This window comes from Pan troglodytes, chromosome 5 (genome assembly GCF_028858775.2).
Source record: "Pan troglodytes isolate AG18354 chromosome 5, NHGRI_mPanTro3-v2.0_pri, whole genome shotgun sequence".
NCBI classification, from domain to species: domain Eukaryota; kingdom Metazoa; phylum Chordata; class Mammalia; order Primates; family Hominidae; genus Pan; species Pan troglodytes.
In genome coordinates this window covers 108,845,068-108,864,611 of record NC_072403.2, presented here as the reverse complement: position 1 = coordinate 108,864,611, position 19,544 = coordinate 108,845,068, and the positions used below count along the sequence as shown (strand labels likewise).

Here is a 19,544-nt window from a genome sequence, read left to right as displayed (position 1 = left end):
ATTCGTGCAAAGTGTAATTACTGGATTGCTGATGCCTTCAAGTACTGTGTTACAAGTTCACCCAATAGACACCCGAGACCTCAAAATAAAACAAAACTGACAGCCCAGGTATTAGGCTGACCTCTTCCATTGGCCTATCAGTGTTCCAGTAGAGGACCCAGTCCCATCAGAAAAAAAACAAAAAGCAAAAACAACTGCACTTTCATATAAGCTCTAGTAAGCCATGGCACACATTTTATATCTATCTCTATCTGTGTATAGAGATAGATCTAAAAATAATCAATAAGAGATTTTTTAAAAAACAGAATCTTCTCAGAAATGAGCAGAGGTGCAAAAAACTGCGCTTCAATACTGATGCAGGGGATATAAAAATGCTAGCAAAGATGTATGTCATGAATGCTACCTTCTTACGTTACGAATTCACAAACGTATTCCTGTTCTGGTCAATTTACAATAGAAGCTCATTCTTGTGTGGGGAAACACAATTAAATCATCTGCTTTTAATTTAAAATAATCACGACTAAGTGAACTGCAAAATAAAACTGGAAATAGAGGGGAAGAAGGGATCTAAACTGCAGTCATCTTTCTTTATAAGATCACCAAAATGGGAGTAAATTATGATTCAAGACACAATCCGTTGAAAAATTCATCTGACGAATCCTTTTTAAAGCATACCATATAGTGCAATTACGGCTTTTCTTGAAGTTGAATGAAACCGCCACCTGAATACAGATTAACAAATGCCAAATTACGACAAGGTCCTCAGTGTATATTTTATTTTAAATATCAAAATAAATAACGGCATCATTTAAGAAACCAGTTCTTTCAATAGATGTCCCACGGCTGATGTTTAAGCAAGTCTCCTTGGCAACCAAGGAGCACAGTACATATTGGGCTCAGGGGGAGGGAAGAAAGGGGGAGCGACTCCAGGGCTGGCAGCATAAGTAACCTGAGTAGTGGCTGCTCCCGTTAGACGACACGGGCAGAGGCTGCATGGGCTGCAAGCCCCTGAAATGTCAACTCCGGGTCTGCCCCCACTTGGCGCACCAGCAGCCTCCCACCCTCTTCCTCAGGTCTGCAGAACAGGTTACAAGGAGAGAGACTGGCTTACCCGATGGGGTGAGCGGTCTGCTGGGTTAGGTGCCAGAGACGGCAGCGCAGGCACCGGCCTCTCCTTGATGCACAATGGCTCTGCTTCGCCCCACGATGCTGAGGTTAAGAGAACCCGCAGTAGCTTCGCTCTGCTGGTTCGGGGATGCAGTAGCGAAGACGAGCGTCCTAGCGTGTTTGTGTGTGCGAAAGTGTGTGTGTGTGTGTGTGTGTGCCTGCGTGCGTGTGTGCGCGCGACTGCCTGCGCGCTCCCGAACTGTCGCGCGGGGAAACTGCTCCCTAGTAAATAAAAAGCCCTAGCCAGCCCTGCAGGTGGCACGTCCCGCTGACTCCGCCCCAGGCGGTCGCGTCAGATTGGAGACGCACCTTGGCACCCCCGGGGCGGGTTCAGACGCCACAGGGCTCCGCCCCCTCCCGCCTCCAGCTAGCCCGCGCGCTCCCTCCCCCTCCCCCTCCCCCGCGATCCCGCGCACATCCTCTCGCCACCCCTCGCGCAACGCCGCCGCCCGCCGCCAGCGCGCTCGCTCCCCTGCCGCCCCCCGCCCCCGCCCCCGCCGTCGGCGAGCTGCCAGCGCGCGCCCGCCGGTCCCGGAAGTACCCTCCTCCACGCCGCCCTCCTCCTCGCTCTCCGGCACCTGCGTCGCCGGCCCCTGGGTCACATGCGCAGTCTGTAGCCACCACTGCGGCGACTGAGACCCGGGAACCCAGCCTGCTCGCCCCCAGACTCCTTTCCCAGGGCTGGCGGGCAATCTGAGCGAACAGACCCCGTGGCCCTAACTCGGTGTTCCAGGGAGTCCTTGCTCTGCTAACTTGTGAAGTTCAAGTTGCCTCTAGTCCTAGCGGCCCTACAGTGGCCCTCCTTAGGATAATACACTCTATGGTACTGACCAGAACAAATTCACAGTAACTTTAAGAAACGTCAGGGGAACCAACCCGCCAGAGGTGGACGAAATCCCCAAGCCTGAGAAATGAGAAGGGGTGTGATTACTGTGGTTACTACTAATTCAGCAATAAAACCGCAAACAGACAACAACCACAGAACCATACCATTAAATTCCAGGGCCTGGCACACTCTAGTGCCACTTCCGAGTCATTCAGGTCACTCCTGTGTAAAACATGCTGAGAAATTCACACTAAAGCAAAGTGGGTAATTTTAATAGGTAAGTATTCCACCACCGAATTGAAAACCTTAGTCCAACGTGGAGGTAAGACACCAGTAGCCAGAAGAGTGTAACTAAATTGGAGTAAACTGTATTTTGTAGAAGTTCAGGATTTAACTTACTGCAAAGATAGTATGTTAATCCTATTTCTTGCAGGTTTATGTTCTGCCACAGAGTTGGGCTAGGAACAGTGCCCTGATCTATTTTGAGGTGTCCTTAATGTTCTCATTGGTCTCAAATCAGTGGTTCAGCGATTATTTTCTACTTCTAGATCCACAGGATTTGGGGGTTTATTCGTTTGCTTCCTCTGGGGGTTATCTGTCTGGCTTGCAGTGCTTCATTTTCATGGTTTTGATATCTGGACGCTAGGATGCTGGGTACCTACTTATCTAGCAGTCCTGGACACAGCATAGGACAAGGGAAAGAATGACAAACAACTGACTACAAACATTAGGTGCAGTGTCATCCTAAGATTTTTTCATAAGCAACTTGATAGTTTTCATTGCGTTGTCTTCTATCAGAAAATCGAATATGAAAGCGTCTTTGAACCAAAAATATTGACAGTGACTGGTATCAATAAATAAAACACTCCTTTAAGATCCCCAAGGTGTTTGTCACTAAAGTGAGAATACTTAAAATTTTAAGCCCATCTATATTGATTGGATTATCTGTTTAGAATAAATAGCAGCTATTTATTTAGTATAATTAAATAGAGCAAAGACTATAATTGCATTTACACAGGAAAAGAATATTTACATCACCAACTCACCATCTGTGTGACTATGGAAGAGTCTCTTACTGCCCAAGCTGAGTGTCTCAGGGTATCTCCTGGCCCTAGCACAATGTCTGCCACATAGTATCAGCTCACTAAATATTGTTCATTGACACATGGCATTGAGGTTTAAATGGCAAATGCCTAGTAAAATGTCTAGTTCAGAGAGGGCAAGATTTTCCTAAATGGCTCCTTAGTATTGATTTAAAGTTTATATTTTGTCTTAAGTATTTTATTTCTCTAAAATAAGAGACATTAGTTTATTCAATAGCCACCAAAATTCAACACAAACATATGTTGCAGTTTACTCCACTCCTAGAGGAGCAACTAGGTGTTAGGCACCATTTCTCTCTTAGGTACCATTATATATAGTCTTTCTCCTTATTAAGAAAATGACTTAAAATAATACTTCCCAAAAGCTGTTTTTTGGAATACTTATTATTTGTTCAGCAATTTTTTTGAGCTCCTAGAATGTGTTAGGTGGTATAATCCACGTAGGTCTTTTAGTTGTCAATAAATATACATTGTTCCTGTTTCAATCTAGTGATGTTATGAGGGATGAGCTGAAGAATATATATATATTTTTTAAGTGTGAGTCTTTGGTTGCAACTGAAAACTCTCTGCCTAATTTAGGCAAGAAGGAACTTAGTAGAAGGATATCAGAAGCTCTAAGAATTGATGGGAAGCCTAGCTAGATACCCAGGATAGAAAGCCAGCAGGAGAACTCCAGAGGGCACAGAAGCAGTGACAACAGGATAATATCAGGACAGGAATGTTATGAGATGGTGTCTTCCATTGCTGAAATGGGTGAGTCCCAATTGATTGCTCTTTGTACTCCCAATTGTAGTCTGCAGCTTCCAGTTGTTTTAGCCTGGAGCATTGGCCTGTCCCTCAGTTGTGGTAGTGTGGGACCCCTGCTCATAGCCCCACTAGATATAAAAAGAAAAGTGGACACTGGGTGGCTGGAAAATAGCATATATTCACTATAGGAAATTGGGTGCCAGGTCAAATGAGTTGGGGAAACACTGAAAACTAGGTTCATGTCACATTGGTATATTAAAGACTGAGGTCTTACATGAAAGAAACCTCTTTCACTTTCTTAAACAAGTATCCTAGAGTTTGGTTGAGTAGGTAACACTTTTTTGTTTTTCTCAGCTTGCCTCTTAATATACTTTGATAAGCATCTTGGAACACAAGTTTCTGCAGCATTTTTTTCATCTATCATCAGCTTGTCCATGAGCCAAGATATAGGAGGGTAGCATAAATCTAGTGCTGTGAGTTTTTATAAAGTCTGTATTCTAACAGCTCTGGGAGAATCAGATTTGAAACTGTCTCTAGACAGATCAGATTTCTAGCTAAAACTACATCATGAAAGAGAGCTATGTCATAGTTCTTTGTTCAATTCCTGATAGCTGCCTCCTCCCGAAGCAAGTAAGGAGGAAATTGTCATTCTTAATGCCAGTGTCGTGGTTTTCTGTCACAAACCAGTAGTGACATTAAGGAATCACTGAGCCATATTTCTAATTACTGTACTACTCGAGAGAACAGAGCAGCATTAATTATGCCAAAACCAAAATTGATTTTTGGCTGATGTTCTCTAGTTTTCAAGTGGATAACACGAAACAACTCTAGCTAACACTTAGCTTTACTCAATTACCTATGGGTACATTTTGTAACTAATTCATCCTATTCATCAGGAGCCAGCGCCAGTGTAACTCAAAACTAGTGCCACAGGAAACTTTTTACTGTTAAACTATTTCATGTTTACATTTTCTCTGCCACATTCTGTGATATCAAATGCTGTTGTTGTTTTCAGTCTAATTCAACATAATCAACTAGACACATGATGGGAGCTTTGTAAAAATTTACATGCTGAATAGAAAATAGCCCCTAACTGTAAGAAAGAATATCGTAATTACATAATTAAATAGGTTCAACAAAATATAAAGAGGATTCTTAGTCATCATTAAGATAAGGCAGATTTTAAAATAAATTGTAATTTTCATGTATCAGATTGGCAAAGATTATAAAAAGATTATAATACCTAGTGCTACAGAGAATATGGGTAAAGAAGAGCTTATGAGAATCCAAGTCAAAAAAATATTTTGGAAAACAACTTGTCAATATTTACATTCATTATTTTTTTCTTAAAAGCTCATACTTTTTGGTCCAGTAATTCCAATTCTAAGAATTCATCCTAGGGTTACCTCAAACAAAAGTTCAAAGACTTATGTGAAAGGATACTCATGATAGCTTGGTAATATTTGAGAGAGAAAAGGGGAGGGAGAAGGGAGAAGAGAGACAGGGACAGAGAGAACTAAAGGTCCATCATTTGGGGACCAGTCAAATTATGAAGATACCAAGTAGCCATTTAAAAAACAGATTAGATCTTTGCAGACTGATATCAAAGCTATATCACTAAGTGAAAAATGCAAGTGGAAGATCAATAGGTATAATGTGATGCAGTTTGTGTAAAAGTAGAGGAAGAGAAGGAGGGAGATATGTGTGTGTGTGTGTGTGTGTGTAATTGTGTGTGTTTTTCCATTTTACTGGCTCAGGAGGAGAGGGGTGAATCTGAAGCTGGCTCTGTTCAGTGCCATACACATCAAGGTGCTGGACCTTCCATGTCACCTCAGTACCATCAATGCTGTGTGTCACTCTCTAACCTGGGGAACTCACACATGTCCTAGGCCATCAAAAGGTCAGGATAGGCCCCTCTTAGGGCACATATTCTCTCCTCCTGGATTTTGGAAGGTGGAACGCCATGGAAAGGAAAACTAACAGTTGTATAGGTCTTAGTTGAATGAAGACTCAGTGCCAACAGGTCCTGGAGGTGACCAGCAGTGCTCATAGTGTTAGAGGATGGTGTCTGTGATGCCAACTCTGCTCTCCAAGGATTTTCCTTGACCAGGTCCCTTTCCTTGACCCAAAGGACCATGTTCCCTTACTGAGTAGTCATGATCTTCCCATCATCCCAGCCCAGGGAAGCCTATCCAGTCCTCCCAGTTAGCAAGATTCACTCTTCCTCATCAGGTTTTTTTCCCTGAAACTCTTTCTGTTCCTGTGTAAATAGACCCTGCCTTTCCACTGAGGACTGGCCTTTTGAAACTCATTACATCAAGAAGCAAATTTGGTTGGTTGATTGGTTTTCTTAACCTGTGGTCTCTAATGTTATCCCTCCACTGAGGCAAGTTTTATAAAATGCCTACTTAGTTGAATGGGCAAGAGCCCAAGTACGAGAAAACACCAGGAACCAAAGGCATATCAGTTATAGCTAGAAATATCTTAAGTAAGCAACTTGATTTTCTCTGAAAAGGGGGATGATGTGGCTCTTTTATTTTTCATTGTCTACCTTTCTGTACTGTTTATTATTTTTATGATGAGAATGAATAATATTTATATTAAAATACATTAGTAAATTAAAAGCATTGCTTTTTAGAATCAATTTATAAAAGTGGCTATTATAACACTTTTAATTGCATTATTGGAAAATAATAAGCATCACAGTCAGAAAAAAATTGCTTAAATATTGTGGGAATCCTAAAATTAATCAAGCAAAATTGGAAACTACATAACTTCACCTGTATATAAACCTGGTAGAAGTAGAAGATTCAAAAACAAACAAACACATATGAATAGATATTTCATATCAACACATTTCAACGTTTGGTCAGCATAGACTCAAGAAAGCTACCTTTCAGTTCTAATTCCATATTCTTTCCTAACCCTTTCCCGTTCTCTTTAATCATAGTGACAAATGAGTCACAATACTTTTAAATCAGAGTTTCCTGTGTTAGTTACAGTTCTTTGCTTCTGTTTTAAGCAACTGAAATTGATTATTGATAACCTCATTACTGGAAATAAAGTGAAGAAGATACTTAATTGGAAGGATACTGGTGGCTCATAGAATTGAGGGACTGGGAGGGAAAACCTGAATATCCAAGCTTTTAGTAAAGCCAGGAACCCAAATAACTCCACTCCATCCAAGATTCAAATTCCCAGGAGAATCTAATTGGTCAAGTCTAGGTCATGAACCTCTCACTGTGCTGAGATAGGGAGAAGAGAGGTGGGGAGGACAGGATATGTGAAATGGGGAAGGAGGACTTCCCCCAAGGAAGAGGGAAGTTCTCTTACCTCCATAAGGGAAAGGGATGCTATACTGCACAGGCGGAGAGATGGCTCTTCATTTTCTCCATCTTTTAAAAGTAGACTTAATTGAGGAATTTTATTACTTCCTTTTAATATTTTCTTTTATTATATCCTCTCCTGCCCCATTACTGCTTCAAAACACATTTCCAGTGGAATCAGAATTGGTATTTTAAAACAAATGAATGCAAGTTTTAAAGATATAAATTCTCTTTTAAAAACTGATGAGTAACCCACTGAATGTGAAGATGTCTCACAGTAGCCTATTTTGAAAATTTTCTTTCATGTTTAGGCCACTTATCATGGAATTTAAATTGAACACTTGGTGATACATCAAATTTTTAGTTTCTAATCTTAGAACTTTGTGTGGGATCAATTTTCACAGAAAGTTCATCACTATTTTACAGTAGTATAATGTAGATTAATGTACCTGACACTTCTAAAATTCTAACCCCACAGTAGTAATGTGTGAATTGAAGCATGCCATTAAGAAAAAAAATTGTTAACCTCATTCATTAAAATCATCCATTCATTCAAATTTAACTAATGTTTCCCAAGCCATATCAGCCTGAAGGTAAAAATATGTCATAAGAACTGTCAAAAATAACACAAAAATATTTCTCCAGCTTTAGTCTGTCTGATTAACAGAAACTAGCATCCCTGACTTCCCCAAATTTTATTTCAAGTTCTTTCAAAGGTATTTTACCTATGAGCTCTGTTAACTCACCCTACGCATCCTTGCTAGCACAAGAAATGGCCCTTTGTAGATATTGCGAGTGAGACTACATGGCTGCCTTGGACAGCAGCTCTTTCCGTTTTTATTTACTTCTTTTCCTCCTTTTTATAGCTTCTTCCTTCTAGGCCAGTGGTTCTCAAGAAAGGGTGATTTTGTCCCTCAGGGGACATAATGTCTGAAGTCATTACTGTTTTGCATGCCTAGAAAATAAGAATGCTATTGGTATCTAGAGGGTCAATCCAGGGAAGCTGCTAAACATCCTACAATGTACGGAACAGCCCCTGCAACAACGAATTATCTGACCTCAACTGTTAGAAACTCTTTTCTACGCATAGACCTCAGTCTCAGAGAGGTAGCTTAGGGGACAATCTGAGTAACAAACATATTCTGTCCTCAGAAGTCACCAGTCCTTTGATGTCCTTACACTAAAGATGCTCCTTGTCTCTGACTTCACTTAGGGTGATATTCTTTTCCCTGAAGTCTCTTAAGCCCGTCACAGGCATTGATCCCTGGCACACAGAGAACCACATTCAGCAGTCTTCCTGACAAACCCAAACATGCCTGAATACCAGAGGAGGCCCAGTTGAAGTTCCTGCTGAGACCCTTGCAATATTAATGATAGGATTGCCTCCTCTGTGAAGAATGTAATGATCATTTGAGGTATTGAACAAGAAATGGTGCCTCTGTCATAGCTGTTGTTTTCTGTTGCCAGCATCTCTCTCTGACCTCATCCTCCTGATAACAGATTGGGGCATGGACCTCAGGTCAGACAATAGACCTTTCCCAGGATGTTTTACTTCTAAACTCAAGCTGAGTAAAGAGAATCTCTTTTCTGGTCTGAGGACTACAGGGTATGAGTCTCCAGGGGAACCATTTTGTGACAGTGAGGATATCAGGCAGAGAGAAGCAGGGAGGATGGAAAGCAAGGAGAAAAGAGGAAGTGACAGGGAGGAAGTGATAGTGCTTGCATCCTAGGTTATCCTAAGTCCAGCTCCACTGCATACTTCCCAGCATTTAATTTTGTGTGCAATAAATTTCTCATTTTCTGTTTAAGTTTGGTTAATTTGGGTTTTATCATTTCCAACATAAGAATCTTGGCTAATATGCCAGTCTTCAAAATCCTTGCAATTTAATAAGGCAGATAAAACAGCATGTGAAAAGTGCTTATATAAAGTATACATAGGGTTCTCCTAAAGTTGTTGTTATGTTTTTGACTCTAGAAAGGGTTCAGGGTTGTTCCTATTACAGTAGTTTATTAGGTTGCATATTTGTGTTTTATGCATTTTTCCATAGGTTGATTATATTTCACCACACATAATTTTTAGATGGAAAAACAGTTCCTTTATGATGAGCACCAAAAAAATAGCACTATAAACGTGTAGGAAGGAAAGAATAAATAGTATATAATCTGGGTCATAAATCATATGTTTTGGTTAAATAAGTGTAGAGGAGGAAAGAAATATTTCTTCTATTCTCTCATGTTTTCACTGGGGCCTTTGAATTGAATGGGCAAAATACAGATTAACAGAAGAAAAGACATACAAAAATTTTTGTGTTAATATTCTAATTTTTATGTGCACAGAGGCCTTCATAGAAAAGAATGGAAGAACCAATGAAGCAGTTTGACCCAAGGACTCACATACCATTTTAACAGAGGGTGATAAATTATGGGAAAGTGACAAGGCAAAGGAAAATAGGTTTGAGCTTCAAGAGACAGTAAATTGTGGGATGGTAATATGCAAGGGAAACTAATGGAAAGTAAGGGTTGCTTTAGTAAGGTTTGTTCCTACAGACTCATCTTGGTGCTGACTTTTGTTAAAGCAAACTAAATATGTCCTGAGAAAGACTCTGTACTTCTATATTTGAGCCCTTGTGGATGAACTGTGACCTAACTTAATAAGTAGACAAGATTGAAAACCTAACTTAGGAGTATGTGCCTATAACAATATCTGAGTCTTGGCCAATCCTAGCAGCCATATTTCAACCACTCATACACTGCCGAGTGTTCAAACTGTGTTCAAATAAGGCAAATGCCAACCTGTAACCAATCCAGCTGTTTCTGTACCTCACTTTCGATTCCTGTATGTCTCTCTACTTTTTTGTCTATAAATTTGTTCTGACCACAAGGCACCTCTGGAGTCTCTCTGAATCTGCTGTGATTCTGGAGGCTGCCCAATCTGTGAATCATTCATTACTCAATTAAACTCCTTTTAATTTAATTCAGCTGAAGTTTTTCTTTTAACACTTTCTGTCTCTAATGATAATGGTTGATCTCTTTCTTTTTTGGGAAAGGAAAGCGGAGCACCTTTATAAAGGGAAATTTATGTCCTGCTTTTAAGCCGATGGGGGAGGGCAAAGAGCTTTTTCTGTGTTTTCTGCTTTTAATTGCCTTAAGCTCAAAATAATCCTTATGCCAAAGTGGCATATTTTGGGGTGGCATATTCTGACCTTTTTCATAGGTAAACATGGAATCATATATACATAGCACTTTTCCAATTACAGAGCATTATTAATTCTCACTCTTAATAAAATTCTATGAGTATTATCCACCCCTTTTTTTTTTACTCCATGGATAGAAACTTATCAATTTATTGAATTTGCCAAGAAATTAATTGCAGAAATTAATTGGCTGAAATCCAGCTTTTTATCTCCCAAGATCAGTGCTCTTTCCTCTAACTCAGAGCTGCTTCTAAGTTGAGGAGGGAATCACAAAGAAGACAGCCACACTATTCCTTCCACTGAGCTCTCGGGCACCTGGCTTGTGTTGCTATCATCTGTTGCCATATTTTACTGAAATTTTGTGTTCATATGTAAGTGTCTTTCATTAGGTTGTGAGATCTGCAATAGCATAGCTATTATCTTGCCCATTTGGAGGGTCTTATCTTTTTTTGTGCCTTTTACCATGCCCAGAACAGCTATTAGAAAACGGCAACCACTCAGTAAATATTTGTTGGATGATGGGTAGTGAATGGATATGAGTTAAGAAGCAGGAAGATACAAAACAGCTGTAGGTACCATTGAGATTAAATTATAAATTTCAGTAGAAGAATTTGGAGAAATACTTTCAGAAAAAGTTGAGGCAAAATAATGGGAAGCTGTAAATGCTAATCCAAAGTCTTCATACTTAAGTCAGGAGGCACAAGTGACACTTATTGTTTCTTTTTAGGAGGGTTGACCTTCTTAATGGGTTGGAGGAACGGTCATTGAAATTGTCCAGGATTGCTGGGCGCAATGGTCCGTGCCTATAGTCCTAGCTACTCAGAGACTGAGGTGGGAGGATGGCTTCAGCCTAGGGGTTCTGGGCTGTAGTGTGCTACGCTGATTGGGTGTCTGCACTAAGTTCAGCATCAATATGGTCACCTCCCGGGAACAGGGAACCACCAGGTTGCCTAGGTGGGGTGAATCAGCCCAGGTCAGAAATGGAGCAGGTAAAAACTCCCATGATGATCAGTTGTGGGATTGCATCTATAAATAGCCAATGCACTCCAGCCTGGGCAACATAATGAGACCCTGTCTCTAAAAAAAAAATAAAAGAAAAAGAAATTGTCCAGGATGTAAGTGCTGGGAACATGGGATACAGTGAGGACCATGGAAATGGAAAGGAAAGGAATGGTGTTGAGGCTTTGCCCAGCTAAACCCCCTTCTCCCTCATGACAGTGAAGGGTGACTTGTCTGGGGATCTGCTAAAAGGGCGATAGTGCAGGGAGGTAGACAAAGCATAATCTATTTGGTAAAGCCACATTTCAAATGCTAGCAACATCAAATGCAATTACTAAGACCAAAGGACCAGAGGCAGAATTACAGTTAAGGCTGAAGAGCCAATAATTTGGAGCCCACTAGATAAAAAGTCAAAGTTAAGCAAGGACTTAACAAGTACAGAGGATTTTTGGTATTAGTTTCCTGTCATAAATTATCTCAAGTACAGAGGCTTGAAACAAGACAAATACAAATGTATTACATTACAGTTCTGTAGGTTAGAAATCTAGCATGGGTCTCACTGGGCTAATATCAGGATGTCAGCCAGGCTCAGTTTCTTTAGGATGGCTCTAGTGACACTGTTTCTGTGCCTCTCTGCCAGCTTCTAGAGGTCATCCACCCTTTTTTGCTTGTAGATTCCCCCGCTTTCTTCAAAGCCAGGATCATTAGGCTAAATCCTTCTCATGCTGCCATTTATCTGTTCTCCCTTTTCTGCCTCTCTCTTCCACTTTTAAGGACGCTTCTCATTACATTGAGTCCCCTGGATAATCCAGAATAACCTCTCTACTTTAAAGCTAGCTGATTTACAACATTAATTCCATCTGCAGTCTTAATTCTCCTTTGTCAGTTAATATAATCTATCCATAGACTTTAAGAATTAGCACATGGACATCTGCCCACCACACCCTTCCCCCATGACGGAGGGGACAGTGCCAGCCTGGCCTGCAGGAGGAGAGCCCTAGTTATTAAGGTGCACATATGTTAAGGGAAAGCCTGGCAATATTCTGATCCAGGCCACTCTCAGAATCATTACTTTCTTTCAAAATTTTTCTCCAACTATGAACAGTTAACTCTCATGTTCTTAAGAGAATTTCTTATTCATGAAAGTAAAGCTCACCTAGTCTCCCTACCGACCCATCTAGACTGCAGTGTGCTGGAGCCTGCTTGCACCGCTTGCAAAAAGTTATTGGTAAAATTTCAGGAATTTGGCAATGTCACATTGACATCTGTCAAGGTAGGACTGTTTACACCATGAAAATGAGCAAACACTAAAATTAGGGCTTTTCCCCTGAGAACCAGGTATTAAACATGTGCCAGCAAACCACTGGGTATGTATCAATTTAAAGTGAGTGCTGCTAATAGTCAAGCTGGGACCTACATTACATTTCAAAGACAGTGATTGGTTATTGCAGTTAGTCTGGGTCTCCCAGACAAATGCCAATACCAGATAGACCATAATTTGTCTAATTAGCTTCTGCTCTCAAATAGGATACGCAGAATTCAGTTTATTAGTTGCTGGGGTGTTGCCAAGGCTAATTGGAGTTATGATGTACCTAAACTGGACAGTACTGTCAAAAAGGCTGTACCTCATTAATAGTCCTTTCTAATCTTAGCAAGATTATACATAGCCACAAATCCCATGCTCAATAAGAGTTCAAGCACTTCAGAGCTGGTTCAGAAAGTGGTGACTTAGCAGAAACAGAGAGCAATCAAACATTGAAATAATTTTGCATCTATATTCATTCAGACAACAAAAAATTGCGAGCTTCTCCTAGGAATATGAATACCACAGTAAAACTGATAGTTATGGTTCCTTCTCCCACAGGGCTTACAGGGTACCTTGGTGAGAAGGGAATATGTGCAAGTGGTAGGGAGAGGAGCAGACAGACAAATAAGCAGCAATTACAATGCAGAGGAACTGGATCATGGAAGTAGTTAGGAGGGTCTCCTCACTGAGATTTTCCAAGTCAGGCAAGGAGTCCTGGATAAAGTGACATATAAACAGAGTCCAATAAGTAATAATAATAATAATAGCTAATACTTATTGAGTACCTTGTATGTTTCAGTTTAAGTCCTAAGCATATTTTCTTTTCATTTGGTTTTTGTAACATTCATGGAGCAAATATTATTAGTATTATCCCTATTTTACTTAAGAGGAAACTGAAGCATAGCTAAGTTAACTTACCCCAAGTCTCACAGCCAGGGGAAGAGCTGAGAGAGTAGGAGTTTGCCATTTTAAGGGATAATGGAGAAAAGAGTATTCCAGTAAAGGGAGCAACACAGGAAAAATCACAATGGGTGCTAGGAAAAGAGGAAACTTATTGACTAAAGATGCAAGGGGAGAGTGATGAAATATGGAAGCTACAGAGAAAGCACGAACTGAGAAGCAGGGTTTATTTGTTTGGTGGTTAATCAGGGTGATGAGCAAGTTGGCTTACTTTAAAGCACCACTGCAGCCTCCGTATGGCAGCAGAGGGAGGAAAGCCAGTGAGGAGGGTGAAATCCAGGAAGGAGATGAGAGTCAGTAATGGGAAGGGATTAAGAGTTGAGGATGCTGCCAGTTTTCTGCCTTGGACACCTAGGGAGGAGGTGATGGCCCAGGAGAAAGAGCAGGTTTGTCGGGGGAAGATGATGAGTTCAGATTCAGAACATTATGTCTGAAAGGCCTGTAGGACTTCTGGGAAGACATGTCTATAAAGCAGATGGCTGGAGTGATAGATTTGGGAATCATCAAAATAAGATGGAAATTGAAGCCAGCAACAGGAAGAGATTACTCAGAGAGAGGGTGCAGAGTGAGGAGCGCCAAGAGCCTAGGACAAAGAATGGAGGAAATCTGTATTTAAGGGGTGAATGGAGGAGTGGCAGCTGCCAAAAAAAAAAAAAAAAAAAAAAAAAAAGAAGGACCGAGCAGGGAGATATATGGAAAAAGAACATTTCAAAAGAAGGGGATGGCCAATTTTGTCAAATACTACTGAGTAATAAGTAAGAAAAAGACCAAAAAAAATGTTTATTGGATTTAGCAGTTTGAGCTTTATGTTGTGCTTTGCAGTACTTTCTTTAAAGTGGTAGAAATCAAAAGCTACTTGCCCTGGGGTGAGGAGTAAATGGGAGGCGGGAAGTGGAAATAAGAATTAATTCTTTCAAGAAGTTTGACTTTGACAGGGGAAGAGATTTGGGGTAGAAGGTAGAGGAGACAGCACTGGAGGAGATTTGACCACACTTAAATGCTGGTGGGAAAAAATTGTGGAATGAAAGGTCAAAGAATAGACAGCTGATTGAGAAGCTTATTGTTTGTAAAGAGCTAAAACCAGTGAGAACCATGGGGGGAAGTTGAAAATGCTTGAGTTGGTTCTAGGTCCCTCAGGAAGTAGAATGGGCCAGGCTGCAGGACTGAGAGTAGCACAGGATGCAGTAATCTGTATGTGCACAGAAGTCTTTTTTCTTCACAAGAGACGTCAAGATTTTCTATCAGGAAAGTGGAAGATACAAAGAAAATTTGCAACTCATAAGAGGGCCCACACCAGAACTATGCCATCCTGGCAGCTGGATCTTGAACTCCCAGCCTCCAGAACTGTGAGAATAAAGTTCTGTTGTTTAAACCCCCCAGTTTGTGGTACTTTGTTACGGCAACCCTAGAAAACTAATTCAGAATATCAAAGCATTAGGTGTACAGTTTTAAAAAGATACTTAAGATATAGATATGTATTATTATGTTATTTACACAATTAACTATGTTCATTTTACCATACATATTCACATAGAATTTATGATATATACTGAATATAACTATAATTTTGGTAAATAATGGTATTTAAAATAAAATTGGCAATTAATTATCCTGGAAAATACTCCCTTGAGTGTCAAAGCTTGTGCTGCTTCTAGTTTTATGGTTCTCTTATTTTATCAACAAACTGCATGCCAAATCTAATTGCTTCATGGTAATCCAGATTAAAATCATATTCTTATTAATACTGAGGATTTACCTAAAAGGCTTAAGGGATTATGTGTGGAAATGCAACAGAAATTGAGGAGTAACTCAGTAACTTCCATTAAGATACAATTGATTTTAAAAATCAACAAAAATTTTAAACTTGTATTTTATTCTCAGAAATAAGCATTTACAGTTTGCAAATTAAGTACAATTAAGCATATACAGTTTGCAAATCACCATATGAAGTGCTGTAGATATGTGGAGGCAAGTGATAATGATACTGCTCCACATATAGTTGGGAAGACTGAAAATGTAAAAATAATAAACACAAATTAGAGTGCTCATACACAATGCTGCAGATACTATTTTCTCTCATGAACAAGGGAGCAAGCCCTTCTTTCCTCCATCATATAAACACATCCTTGGATCTTCCCCTTTGTGTGTCCTCTCTGACATAGCCACAGAGACAGGTAAATTTTGTCTAATTTTTTTTTTTTTTTTTTTGCTTTATCTTCTGTTGGAATCTTTCTTGTTCTTTTTCCCTGGGGATGGGCTTAATAAAAACAGGGAGGTCATATGTGGGACCTCCCTGTGCCACTCCCTGTTTCCAAATGAAGGAGATTCCAAAATAGGGTGTGTTGCAGGTAGTGGAGCAGTCAATGGTAAATGTGGGCGCCAGCTACAGCGCCCACTCCCAAAGTGATAGAGAAAGTAACACCTCATAATAGAGCTGCAGTCCAGTAATCTGGCTCACCTCCAAAACTGGCTGTGTGAACCTTGTCTCTGAATGCGTGACAGTCTTCCTCCTGCCATTTTTCCTTTCCCACCTGTCACATGTGTGGAAAAGTGCAAAGTACAAAGTTCTTTAAATCTTCTATTTCAAAACTACCATCTGTCTTCTTAAGATTTTTTACAATACCAGCAGGACACGACTGCTGACATTCTATTTCTAATTTTTAACGTGTTCAAATCACAATCCCTGCACATAAAAAGGCACATGCTTTCAAACTCTTCTGAATGTGCTGATGTTCTGGCAATAACTCTATTCTCCTTTTCTGGTTAGCTCTCAAATGTTGGACTGGAAATAATTACTACAGAAGGAAAGAGCACTGGATGGGAAATCAGTATACCTGAGTTCTAGTCCTGAACCTGCCTCTAACTATCTGTAGCATCTTAGGCAAAGTTTCCCCTATCTCTGCTGAGTCTGTTTCTGCTCAGCTTGTCCATTATGGAGCTAAGAGATGGGAGTGCTTTGACTGCCTTTGCTAAAGAGTAACCCACAACAGTGTGAGCAGAGTAGCAGTATATTTGCTCTTCCTAAAACTGTGGGATAAGCAGGGTTGCAAAGCATAGTCCAGAACCAAAATCAAGACCAATCACACAAGATTGTTGAATCTAAAAACTGGGTCCCAAGACAGAAAGAAGGTCCAAAAATAAGCCTTCGTGACACACATGCAAAATTCCAGAACAGAGCAGTTAATTTTAGGAGTTGACAGAAGTGTTTTTCTCTTGTATCTTCTATCTTTTTTCTGTCTATCTCTACCATCCTCACTTCCATGTGGTTCTGATAGGGATGCCGAATTCTCTAACCCTACCAAAGGATAGGCACTTGACCCAAGGCAGGTCAATTGGTATCCCTCTTGTCTGATAACTTAAATCTGGAGTAGAAAAAAATCCAGCAGCAGAAGTCAGCTGGTCTTCAGTGCTTGAATGGTAGCATCTTAGCCCTTCTGCTGCTTAGATCCCTGGAGCTGCCCTTGTAAAAGGTCAGGTCTTCCTTTATCAGGTCTCTGATCAGCAAGCAGGAGGCATGTTAGAGTCAGCACCAGAAACTGGTGAAGGGGAGGGGGCAGGACAGTGGCGAGAGGATAGGGCAGTAAAGGGAGGGGGGTGTGGACAGTGGACAGTTGTTCATTGAAAAATGAGCTGATTATCCTAGATGATGTCTAAGTTCTAACTAGCATCCTATAATTCAAAGTGATCAACTCCATAGCTCAAATTATTACTGCCATGTTTTAAGTGAGATAGAAGAAGCAGCTTTGGTCTTTTTCTCTTTTCATCTTGCTTTTTGATAAGAATCTAGTAGATGGGAATATCCAGAAGTGTAGGATGATGCATGATTCCAAGTGTTCTGATTCACTACTATAAATGCAGAGGGGTGTGCATGTGGCAGAACCCTGTTAATAACATTCATGTGACATTTTTTATGTGTCTCACAAATGAATCCCACCAAATCATTAAGCGAGCCCAGTTTTACCGTTACAAGTATACATTTATTCTTGAACACCTCTGTGTGTGGCAAGGTTTTGGTATGTTTCTTTTCTAGGAATATTTCTTGATGTTAATTAACATCAGCTTGTACTTTTGTACCCTGGGCTACCATGACATAAGAAACCTTTGACTTATCTTGAAATTTCCTCCTATTTCCCTTGTACGCTATCAAGGAGTATATTTTCTGAGTCTCAGATACACAACTCTACCATTGGTAGCTTTGCTGCCCTGTGATCCTTTTGGGGGTTTTCTTGTTTAGCTGTTATAGAAGGCACAACACCAGTACACAGGAGTACAATGTCAAGCACGCTTCTGCCTCAGAGCCTTTGTAGTTTCTGTTCTCTTGGCCTAGAACTCTTTTCCCCCAGGTGTCCACTATTTATGAGTCCATGTATCTTTGGTCTGTTCTATTGGTTTCTGAGTCAGAAGATGGAAAATTAACTAGTCATTCACATACAAAGAAGAGCTATTAGTTGTACATCTTGAGCGCTAAGCAGAACTTTGATTTGAGGGGTGGAGTTAGGGGCTGGCAAAGGAGCAGGGATGGGAAGCTGTTATACACATGAATCATATTTCACTTATCATCTGACTCAACCAACCAGTTAAAACAAAAATGACCTTTTAGCAGGAATTGATACAGAAATGAGCTGGGCGAGTTAAGTTGTGGCATCCTAAGATCACAGAGTCACTCTTCTGATGAGCAGCAAACAATGTGGCCTCTTAGGGGTAAGAAACTGGTGAAAGGGAAGCCCACAGGCAATGTGCTGAGTAGAGTGAGACATAGTTTCAAGAGCTTCCTGTACATAGAGTGGTTAGCAATCACATTATGACTTTATTGCTCAAATTCATTGAAAACACTTAAAAAAAATTTCTGAGTGTGAACCCATCCAAAAATCTGTACCTTTTTCTCATTCACAGCTCTTTGAACAAGACTAATGTTATTTTGTGGTTATGTTTTAAAAGAGCAGTCCTTGTCTTTGGTAAGATGTACTTAGAATAATAAGATGTATCACTAAAAGAAGGATTTTTTAAAAATAATGACTAGTGAGGTAGAAAATGGGAAAGTATATAGAAGAAATTAGATTTGCCATAAATTGGTAATTATGGATACTGGATGAAGAGTACATGGAGATTTGTTGTACTAAACTCTACACATTTAAATGTGTTTGAAATTTTCATAATCAAAAGTTATTTTTTAAAAGACTACCATTAGATTTCTAACAAAGCTGCATTGCTAAATAACAAGATTCTCTCCGACTTGCATAAATACTTATAATTTCTTACAGTAAATATATTAAGACCACTTATCAAAATGCAGCTAGCTAGGTACATGAATTATCTTTTTGATGAAAATGGGAACTTCACATACTCTTTTACTAGATCACACTGCTGAGAGCTGTAGACAGACCTCATATTTTTAGCCTTCTCTGGAGACTTCTCTGGAAGCCTTCTCTGGACATATAAGAGCTACTGTGCCCATGGTTGTGGGTTGGGAACCTCTAAGTGAACAAGATTGCATCCATACATCCTGAGCTTCTATGGAATCAAAAGCTCTAAAAAGGATTAACTACACCAAGAGTGGAATGAGAAAAAATAGATGACTATACTTATTCAGCCTCTGAATCTCAAATCCCACTATTTAGGTTACTGTTGCTATCTATCTGTCCAGCTCAAGTGGAAGTCATATCTAAGCAGTGCCACTACAAAGACCTCTTATTAAATAGATATCCCTAAGAAAATTGGACCAAAAAACTTAACCTCCCACATGGATGAGAATAACAGCACCTTACCTGGTCTCTCTTTCTCTTCTAAAACATCCTTTATGTAGCTGTCAGTCATCTTTCTAAGAGAGACCTATGGCTCTCTAATTTCCACTCAAGAGACCTTCACTCATAGAAAATAAAAACCAGACTCTTTCCGATCATTTTAAACCTCTACCAC

The 19,544-nt window shown here is 40.1% G+C and overlaps 1 protein-coding gene across 12 annotated transcripts in view; it reads right to left on the bottom strand.

Annotated features, from left to right (window-relative positions):
* KLHL32 (kelch like family member 32) overlaps positions 1-19,544 on the bottom strand; it is a 244,703-nt gene that overhangs the window by 216,803 nt on the left and 8,356 nt on the right. For 4 of the 12 annotated variants that reach the window (XR_010158111.1, XM_054686153.2, XM_054686157.2 and 1 more), the window contains exon 1: positions 1,112-1,557. The exons of 1 other annotated variant lie outside the window; for it this stretch is intronic. The gene's annotated coding sequence lies outside the window, so the exon portion shown is untranslated. Of the gene's footprint in view, positions 1-1,111; positions 1,558-19,544 lie in introns of those variants that run through there. 7 more of the 12 variants (XM_054686154.2, XM_054686155.2, XM_063813292.1 and 4 more) reach the window with 6 other exon arrangements.